Genomic DNA, 9,455 nt, shown 5'->3' with positions numbered 1-9,455 from the left:
GAACATAGAAAGGCTGTGATAAGTCAAACCTGCAAAGTGGTGGGAAAGGAAGCTACAGTGAACACAGCCTTAGCTTTGATGTCAGGTAGTACCACCTTACTTTCTTTCAAAGTCTTGGGTGGTATCACTGACAGAGACTCAATATAGGGCTATAAAAGAATCCAGTAGAGCAAACTTTCTAGATCTGAAAGGATTTGCTATCTCTACAAGTTTTCAACAACTAAGTATGAACAGGGTTCATCATGAAGTTTTGGAAATTATTTTAAAAGATTTAACTTATTGGCTACTAGATTAGAGAGCAAAGCTTTATTAATGATCTTTTCTAATCATGTAAAGAAATACTGCTTTAGAAGGACATATAAGCTCATTAGTTTATACCACTCATTATGTCTACTATCATGTAACCAAAATTAAAAATACAAGCTTTTGGGGGGGGGCTCTTTATATCAGATATTCCTTTAGACAGTTTTTTAAAAAATATATCTTTGATGAGAATCTAGAAGTTCTGCATCACTTCCACAGCTCTAGAAACTCCAAAAATGCAATTCAACTATTTACACAATGATTGACTTAACTTGCTTTAAGTTATGGAATGTCCTTTGTGTGCAGAGCTGTGAGAAATTCAATAATCATTACATAAAGACTGTGGGAGGCAACAGAGAAACCAAAGAAACAATAAACATGGACATATCCACACATAATAGAGCAATGCATTTTCTTTCCAAAAGTCTGACAAAAATTTTATACGATGGTCAATTTGCACGACTTGATTAAGCAAAGGAATGTGACACCAATTTTAAAAAGATGTTCATAAAAGTTAGAGTTTTGCTTAGCTTCTAATAATCTTTTTTTAATCAAGAATTTACAAGTGCATTATCCAAAAAAATAGCTTGCAATTGCTTGAAACTTGACCCTTGCGAGAACAGAGCTTTTAAAGAGAATGTTTACATTCGTTTATGTCGGATTGCTATCTGTGTTTATGTTTTAGGTTTTTCTAATGAAATTAAATTTTAAAATATAGAGGATAGAAATCTCCTTAGGTCAGGTACAAAGGCTGAAAAAATAACTCCCTGTGTTTTTCACAATATTTCAGATTTCTAATTTGCAAAGAAGGTAATCACAAAATTTTTTGAAATCCACGTTTGGAAGTCTATCCGTGATCATTCTTTATGGACTTTGGACCTTGCACTTATTAAACACAGAAACATAAATAAAATGAGGATAACAGTGTATATTAGTTTTTCCTCCATTTATCATTAAGTAATTCTGTATACATAAAACATGATTTCCGTTTTCTTTTCTAAGGTCATAATTCTGAAATTCGGTTTCGAGAAAGGAAAGAATGGTCTGACTTGGCATTTTTTATTTTCCAGTGTTTAAAAGTATAACGTTGACATGCAGTGGCTGCTTCTTAGCTTCTGGAGCTTAACACCCAACATGACATGATTTTTGCTTTTCTAAAAGTTGGAACATAATTCCGCTCATGTCGTATGCATATTTATCGAATATATTGCCAATTATACTCATACCAAAAGCGAACAACACTGTTAGATTTTCCTGGTTTCCAGGCAGCTCACTCTCTATGGTCAGACTCTTAAAGGCGCTTGGCCTCTCGGGTCAGAGGCGCCACAGCAAGGCTGCTCCAGCAGGCCTGGGTACGCAAAGTTGCTTCCTGCCGGGGACGCCAACTTGGCAAGGATCCGCTGCTGGCAAACACAGATTAGTCAGGATAAAGTCGCCACAGACTCAACCAAGCAAAGCATAAATGGCCCTTTCAGCAAGAGCCTGCGAGAAGGGATGTTACTGAGCCCAGCCACCCAATTTCCTTTTTCAGGGATCCCCAAACTCGCGTTTTCTAACACTTTCCGATCCACGAGGCAGGTGGCTGGCTGATCACCTAAGCGCCCCCTACACTCCTTTCCTTCGCGTATCTCCTCCATCTAGCCCAAGTTCAGCTTTTTAATGGGTTTGGGAGAAGTGAGGCAAACTAAAAGCCTGCGAAGGTAGAGAGGGCGTGCCACAACCACACCACGCAAATTCGCGCGGCACTGGTGGGATGAAAAAGGCGGGCGCGGGGACCAGACAGGAGGTGGCAGAGAGGGCACAGCGCAAGCCTAACAGGGGGCGGGGCCACGTGCCAGTCCCAGGGTTCCCAGCTCTGGCGCGACCGGAGGCTCGCGAGCGTCCCAGCCTGCCCGCCGACCGCCAATCCGCCCTCAAGCATCCCCGTCCCAGGACACTGCTCCTCGGTCAGCCCTCGAGCTCGTGGCACGAAGGCGCGTCCGCATCCATGCCCGAGCCGAGGGAGCAGGAGACGCTCGGAGCTCCAGGCGTGTGATGCGAGGCTGAGCGCGTGGCGGCCCGCGTCGTGCCCCGCTGAGCCAGACGCGGGAGGAGAGCGGCGCGCTCCTGCTCAGCAAGCCGCGCACGGGGCGGGGCGCGGCTGGGGGGGGGGGTGCCGGGCCGCCAGCGGGGAGCGGCGGAGGAGCAAGCGCGCTGCGGACCCGAGGGAGGGCACGGTTAAAGCTTTGCCATTAATTGTGAGCCCAGAGAGTCTGTCCTAAGCTAACACACTAACTCTGCATCCTCCCTCACGCCCCCAAACCACCGGAGGCGGCGACACCTGATCCAGCGCACAAACACGGGTCCCTTCTGTCCCCGGATACAATTACGCGGCGGAGACACACTCAAACTCACGCGCAGCAGCCAAGAGCCGAGGTAAGCGGAGGGACCACGCCGTTCCACCGGGCGGTAGGGAGGCGGGCTGACAACAGGAGAGGGGCGTTGTTTGCTCCTGGAGGTGAGTGCTTGGCGAATGGCCGCGAGCCAGGGGCTGGGGGTAGGGATCAGAAAGTGCAGATGGGGTTGGGCTGAGGGAGTTAGGGAATGGGGGGGGGGGAGTAGGGAGAAAGACTGGGGGGTGGGGCGGGGTGTAAAGGAGATATTTCCAGTCTGCTCCGATCGCTCTCGCGCTCCTTTGCCTCCCGTATGGCACCCGTTTGAGGTTCCTTTCGCGTTCGTGCGTGCAGGTGGAGAGAGGGGATAACCTGGCGCGGATGTGGCCGAGGACTTTGCACTTGACCCTGGAGGGATGGGCACCGCGGAGCCCCAAGGCCAGAGCCTGCTGCGGGCCAGGGATGAGGGACCGGGAGGTGCGTCGGAAACTCTCCAACTCTCCTCTCTTCGTCCTCTCTCTGAGGGGGAACTAGACCTGGGTGCGTTGTGGGTGGGGAGTGTCTTGGGGCTGCACGCACACGGACACAAGGACCTTTCCGTGCCCCCATGCCCGTGGGACCGCCAGGAATGGACAGTGGTGGCAGGGTCGTGCGCGTGGATGTGGGAACCATATGGCTTGCCCTTGCTTTAGAGGAGCGTGTGCGGGACGCGAGGGTTAGAGAGGAGGTGAGAGAAGGACGCGCTGCAGGAAGTCGGGCGCCTTCCTCGGGCTGGAGGAGCGGCGAGGGGGCCTGGGATATAGTTTGGGGCTGTGCCAGGAAAACCGTATCGGAGGGCGCAAATATATGCAGTGCGACCGGGCAAAAGAACAGTCAGGGGTGGCAAGGGGAGTACCCAGTCTGTATAGGTAAATTCAGTGGTTTAATTGAGGGTTTATGAAGTTGAGTGCGGGGAATGTGCCACTCTGCAGCACTTGTTTAGGGAAAGGAGACGTCTGTACCTGTACCGCTGATTCTCATCACCTTAAAGCAAGGGGCGGGGAGAAAGTGGGAGAACTTCTAAGACTTCGGCAACTAACTAGTTCAAACTAACTGGAAGGCTAGATTGTGTTAATTAGTCGTTCTCTAGAGGGAGAGGGCGTATCACAAGGAGGAGTGGGTGGCATTCTCAACTAGACATGACCCCAAGAGTCACTTCCACAAAGAACCAGTATTAAAATAGAGAAAGGCTTGTATTTCAGGTGGTTCCACTCAGAAACGGTTGGAAAACCACTACTCTAAAATCCTTCACTTCCCTCAGGCTGTCACCTTGTATAATAAGTTTTTCAAGATTAATGCCATGAAGGTGTGGCAGTTTGGCTAGATGCCAAGTCTGCTGTTGTTTCTATTTCTGATAATTTTATGTTAAAAAAAATCTACCCTCAGAATTGATGTAATTTGTGTGCTTTATTTCCACGCATCCCCAGGAAAAAAATGCCACTTAAAGGAAGGATAGAAAGTGCCTTTTAATTGGTATTTTAATAGTATTAGGAGTAATCACACTTTATTCCCTGGAGATTTTTAAATGAAGAGTCATGCACATCAATATTATATAGTAGGGAGTCCAGAACGTTGTGTTAATTGAATTGAATCATAAATCAGCCTGTGTTTTTTCTGTCTCAGAGAGGAATGGCAAATAGTTTTCTCCAATAGAAACCATCTCCTGGCAGTTTGAGGTTTTGCTTTTGGAATGTCTCTGTTCAGCAACCATTCTAGGTAATTCCAGAGGGAAACACTCAAGTTATTATTTAGTTCGTCTGCCACCCACAAGGTAAAGTTGTCATCTTGTGTTGTGTGATCTACAGCTATAGGAGTGTTTAAAAACTACAGTGAAGCATAGTGCCCTGATGTTTGTAATAGCTTGATAGTGTATTAGTAGCTTGGGCATCATTGAGTAAAAACTGTACTTGTGACTTTCTCTCAATAGTACTGCTGTAGAGATTAGATTTTAAAAATCTAAAATTTCTGGAGCTGTATGCTTGTATTAATGCCTTTGCACATACTAGAATAAGTAAACCAATGGATAAATAAAAATATGTATAACAAAATTTAATTTTTGTAAAATCTTTTTTGTGTGCAGAGTTTGACAGTTAACATTTAATTTACCTAAAATATTTCTTGATACCTTATGATTAACCATCAGTTTAATTATATGTAAATACTGATGGTAAAGGAAGAAATTAAATATGCTCTCGATTCTCAGACAACTTTTCAAAGTAATTTATGTGCTCATTTATCAAATAATATTGGGCTGATGCTGTTTAATTCACATTAGACTTCCAAAGTACAACGCGAGAATAAGAACTTTTGTTTTGCAATATTTAATAATATTTATTTTGCCATCTGGCTATTTAAATGTTTAAAGCATAAACCCTGAACCAGTAGTTCCTAACCCAGGTTCAAACCCAGAATCTCCTAGGCTAAAAGAACAGAGGGTATTCCCCAGGCTATGTTTCATATTTCAAAAGGTGACTTAGAAATGTACATCTGTCCAATGTAGGAAAAAAAAAATAATAATGTTTATTTGACACCATCAGGGTTGTTGCTTATTTACATAAGCACATTTTCTAAATAGCTGACCCCTCACACCATTAATTACTGAAACTTTAAAAATTTAACTAGTAAAACAAATAAGCAATTTCTAAATTTTATACACTTACTTACTCCCCAGGATGTAAGTTAATTTTTTTGTTGGGTTATCGTTGTGAACATGAATTCATAAAGAATTGAATAGTGCTATTCCTTGAGGTGTATAGAGCTGTTTTTGTTTATAGTAAATGGTCTCAGCCTGCCCAGTTGAAATACTGGTATGGAAACAGAAGTACTATTCTTCTTTTTATGGTTTTTCTGGGTCCTCTTTCTGTTATCAGCTATCGCTTTCTGCTGCTGTCAGGCTATGAGCGGGCCCTGCTGCTATATTATCTGTTGTCTTTTTTTCCCCTGAAATGATGTGGGCTATTGCTCAAGTATAAAGCCAGTGTACTTTGTGACAGATACTTGTTGTGCTCATCCTTTGTTTCTGGGCTGGATAGTGGGCCGAATGGCTGAGGTTCTTAGAAGGGTGGCCTCTATATGAATGGTTTCAATGTGTTTTGTTTTTTTTAAATAGAAATTTCATATATGAGATCTTTAGAAGGGCATCTTAATTTCAGACATTTAGTCTTCTGGAAAGTCTTTGCTTTTCCGAAAAATTGAAGAAGCCCTTAAAAAAATTTACTTTTCTTGTGGTAGCCCCAGAATGTCTTTGTTTAGAAATATGTATACAATAATATTTTACATCCTACTTTCTGCCATTGAAATTGACTAGCTATATGAAATTTTGGCATTATTTCCCTACTCTGGAAGCCAGGAATAAAAAGTGTGATTTGATCATGCTGATTCTCAAACTTGAAGCTACGTGAATCATTTCAATATTATTTTGCATATGTGTGTATGGAGGAGCTACATAATCAAATTAGTATGAATAAGGTTGTTTAATTTAGTCTTGAAAACAGTCGTAATCGTATCTTCCTAATCTAAAGCATTTCATAAACATTCATTCTTTTATTCAACAGATTTTTTTTATTGAAAACATACTATGCATCGGGCACTATGCTCTTGTACCCTGGGGATATGCAGATACAGGAGACCATGGGAGGACTCTGGGTTTAAGAGGATTAGACTGATAGAAAACAAATTAGTTTCAGTAAGTACAATATAGTGCTGTGAATTCTGTGAGTGCTGTGACAGAGATATGCAGAGTGCCCTGAACAGGCATTTGGAAGTGGCCATTTCTACATGGGGACAAACGACTAGAGAGGCTTCATAGAGAAGGTAACATCAGAGGAGTCAGTGTAGACAGGGGCCAGACCATGGAGGGCTGTTTGCCATCCTAAGGAGTATGAACCATTTTCTCTTCAAGGTTGTTTTAAACAAAGGAGTGATGTGATGAGGAGAAAGCTCTCATAGTCTAAAAGGATGGATCTGAGGTGTGAGACAGGCATAACAGATTAGAAGATATTGGGTGATCTTTTTTAGGAGAAGTTGAGGACTTTACACCAAAGTGGTGGCAGTGAGATGAAGAAAAGTGATTTGTCACACAGGTGTTAAGGTGGTAGAATCTCTCAGATTCTACTGTCTCTAGATGGTGGGGAAATGGGAAGATGGCATAGGGACTTTAAAGGAGAAGCACATTTGAGGACCAAGGATGATAGAGTTCAGGTTTGGACATGGAGAATATGAAGTGCTTACAGGAAATCTAACTGGAGATGAGTGTCCAGTGGATCCATTGCTCAGCAGTTCAGAGCAGAGAGGGCTGGGCTAGATAGTTAGGTAGATAAATGGATGGATGGATGGACTGCTTTATCTCTTTTCAACATATGGGTAGTTGAAAAAAAAAAGACACAGGATGTCAGTAGGTCTTCTAGGACAAGTTCAAAGAGTAATAAAGAAATAGAGGCTTAAAATCAAAGTGTTGGGTAGACAAATAGGGAGCAGTAAAGAATGAGACTGTACAGAGTGAAATCTGGAGGAGACTAAGGGGAGGGGAGCTTTTAGTAGCTGAAGGGGAAAAGAATTTCAAGAAATGAGAAGGTAAGTCCTAAAATAGGGCGTATCAGACAGTCCTGGTCCTGCCCCTGACTAGCTCTATGACTTTGAACTCAGAACTTAGTTCCCTTTCCTCATTTACATAATGAGGATCAAAGTGCAACTTCCTAGGGCAACTGGGAGGATCAAGTGAGATAAAGTCTATGAAGCTTAGTGACTGGAAGTTTACTGGTTTGTGTTCAGTAAGTGCTAGCTGTTTTAGTGGAAAGCAGAACTTGGATTTAGTGATGAGGAGGTCTGTGGATACTACTGGCTTTCAGCAGTGCTTGCTCTCAGGTTTAGGAAGGGTGAGTACAAGGTATATTTAGAGGTGGAAACTTGATCATATTTATAGCCTTTGGGGAGGAAGCCAGTACAATAGCAATTGAAAATTTTGAAGGGAGCAGAGAGAGCCATTGGAACACGGTCCTTGAAGGGGGAAGTGGTTGTTGCATCAGGAGCTCTGGAGAGATGTCAGCTTCCTCAAGACAAGCCGTGTTTTCACCAGCCTGGGCGTCCATAGCATCTTTGTTGCTTTTTAAAAGCACCCGGTAGTCAAATCACAGACATTTTTAAAGTATTATTTAAGATTTCTTGGTATTTAAGCGAGTTCTAGTTTGTTAGATAATCTAATAAGGACAAAGTGTATTTATTTTAAAAGAACCTGAAAACAAAAACAATAAAAAACAAGATAGATGATAGTAAAACTGAACAAAATATAATTTAATGTTTGATTCAGAAGGCACTTACGTATCTTACGGGGTCTTAAAAATCAACACTATGGAAAGCAAACATTAACCTGTGTGATGGAGAAGGACTGATTTGTAGATTTCTTAAAAAATTGAGCCAACTGTAGTAATATTTTAAACTATCTACTTTTTTTCTTAGGATTTTCTCTATTTGAATGAAGTAATGCTTTACATTAGAGATGAATATCTAAAATTAGATTTCTATTTTAGTATGTATATGGATTTTTACCTTGTCATTAGTGGGTATTTTGAAAAAAACATTTACATATATGAACTGGTTTGGGAACCAATCAACAATTGAACATAGTGCATAATGGTTGCTAATTGGTTGTTAAGCATATTGGTGGTAAATTGGCTATAAATAATATCTTTTTTTTTTAATTCAAAGTAGTAAGCCTGTTTCAGTACATACTTATCAGTATTCACCACATCCTTTATTTATATAGCAGATAGAGGAGTACATAGTTTTTAGGATGCCCAATAATTTTTTTTTGAATAAAATGAAATTAGATGTTCAGTATTTTTAAGGTGAACTGAATGAAGTTCATTATGTATGTAGTTTTTTATCTTTGATGATTTGTTTCCCTGAAATTCTGTAGCTACATTTTTTATCAAGAGCTCTCTACTTTGGAGTTGAGTTTTGGTCTGTTGTGCTAACTCCCTCATCGTGGATGGTCCCACTGTTACAGAGCTCAGTGGTCAGTGCAGGTGATATTCAGTTTAGGACTTCTGACAGTCCCATGTTGTATATTCACCAGCTCAGTTTTAGACGCTATACTGTCCTGCTCAGGACTCCCTTATAGAGATGACAGATGCCACATTGAAATTGACTTACATGGAGGTCAGCTTTTAAGAGTGCAGAGCCCAAACAAAAATGGAACCTTTGGATTTATGAATGGCAGGGTATCTAGGACAGCCTAGTTCGGGTCCTACTCTCTGGCTGGAAATTTATATAAGCATTAATACATTCAGATTAAACAGAAAAAATGTGCAGATAGGAACATTTCAGAGATACTGTGTGTTTTGCTAATAGTGTCGTGACACTTGTCTGAATTACTAATAATGGAAACAGTCTCTATATTGGTCTTATTTTGGAGATAATCATTTCCCTTGACTTGATTTAGATAAGAGAAATGCACCTACAAGTATTCCATTTCCCTAAATAAACTTACATTGTAACTGATTTGGTAAATATTTGCCTGATTTGGGAATATTATTAATACAAATATATGTGTAAACTTATTTTGACTTTTCAATTCTGTCTCAGATTTAATACTTGAAATATATCCAAGACACCTTGTTATAACTTTTTAGCTATAACATTGGCTATTACTTGCTTTATTAGTAATCATGGGGCTGATTTTCCTCCAAGCAAGATAATTTAAATAATATGTTCCGATGGACTTAAAATTGTTTTAAAAAGTAG

The 9,455-nt window shown here is 41.4% G+C and overlaps 1 protein-coding gene across 2 annotated transcripts in view; it reads left to right on the top strand.

The window, feature by feature from the left end:
- The first annotated feature begins 2,608 nt into the window (after positions 1 to 2,608).
- The window catches only part of UGT8 (UDP glycosyltransferase 8), a 72,576-nt gene continuing 65,729 nt past the window's right edge, over positions 2,609 to 9,455 (top strand). The window contains exon 1 of one of the 2 annotated variants that reach the window (XM_072938343.1): positions 2,609 to 2,718. The gene's annotated coding sequence lies outside the window, so the exon portion shown is untranslated. Of the gene's footprint in view, positions 2,801 to 9,455 lie in introns of both variants that reach the window. The other variant, XM_072938344.1, reaches the window with a different exon arrangement.

This window comes from Vicugna pacos, chromosome 2 (assembly GCF_048564905.1).
Source record: "Vicugna pacos chromosome 2, VicPac4, whole genome shotgun sequence".
In the NCBI taxonomy this organism is placed as follows: Eukaryota; Metazoa; Chordata; class Mammalia; order Artiodactyla; family Camelidae; genus Vicugna; species Vicugna pacos.
The sequence above is the reverse complement of the archived record's forward strand: the minus strand, read 5'-3'. Positions and strand labels throughout refer to the sequence as shown.